Genomic DNA, 999 nt, shown 5'->3' on the forward strand with positions numbered 1-999 from the left:
TGATTGGTTTCAGTGGGCCTAACCTGAGTGAGCCTATCAACATTCAGCAATGGGAAGTAGATGGGATCATGGTAAACTGCCCCACCTAGGGAAACTATTATTCTATTGAATAATGCCATAGGAAACAGTTATTTTCTTCACTGCTCTAACTACTGGTGAGTCCCACAGGTTCCAGTGGATAGGCCCACAACTCATCGTCATGCTTTGGCCTCTGGCCTCAGTGGATTTCAAATCAAAAGGAAAAATAAAGATAGAGACAAGAAAATTGAAAGGTGAGTAGTGGAAAGAAAGGAAAATAGACAAGAGTGAGGGAGGGATAAGGCCAATGTGCTTAGAATCCATTTTATATACACATAACACTGTCAAAGAGTGAGTTTAATTTTAAAATTAATAGAGAGATTTTGCAAAAAAAAAAATAGCATAATACTTGCTCATTAAAACAAATTCAGGTGGAATTAGTACCTTCGTTTTGTGACAAGAGTACACAGTGCAGAGGTTCTCCATCTGGTATTCTTGTGGAGACCACTTAAGATTTAACTAGAATTTGAATTTCTTGATGGAGAATCATGAAAAACTAGCCAACTCTTCTTTCTATTCAGGAACTAAAGGTCAGGATGTCCTAGCTAACTGGTGTTCTACTGAACTGTCCTTTTGTTTTTTTTTTTGTTTGTTTTTTTATTATTATTTCGTTTATTTACATTTCAAATGCTATCCCTAACGTTCCCTATAATCCACCCCCCCCCCCCCCCTGCTCCCCTACCCACCCACTCCCACAACTTGGCACTGGCCTTCTCCTGTGCTGGGTCATATAAAGTTTACAAGACCAAGGGGCCTCTCTTCCCAGTGATGGCCAATTAGGTTATCTTCTGCTACATATGCAGCTAGAGACTCGAGCTCAGGAGGTACTGGTTAGTTCATATTGTTGTTCCACCTATAGGGTTACAGAACCCTTCAGCTCGTTGGGTACTTTCTCTAGCTCCTCCATTGGGGGCCCTGTGT

This window comes from Mus pahari, chromosome X (assembly GCF_900095145.1).
Source record: "Mus pahari chromosome X, PAHARI_EIJ_v1.1, whole genome shotgun sequence".
NCBI lineage: Eukaryota > Metazoa > Chordata > Mammalia > Rodentia > Muridae > Mus > Mus pahari.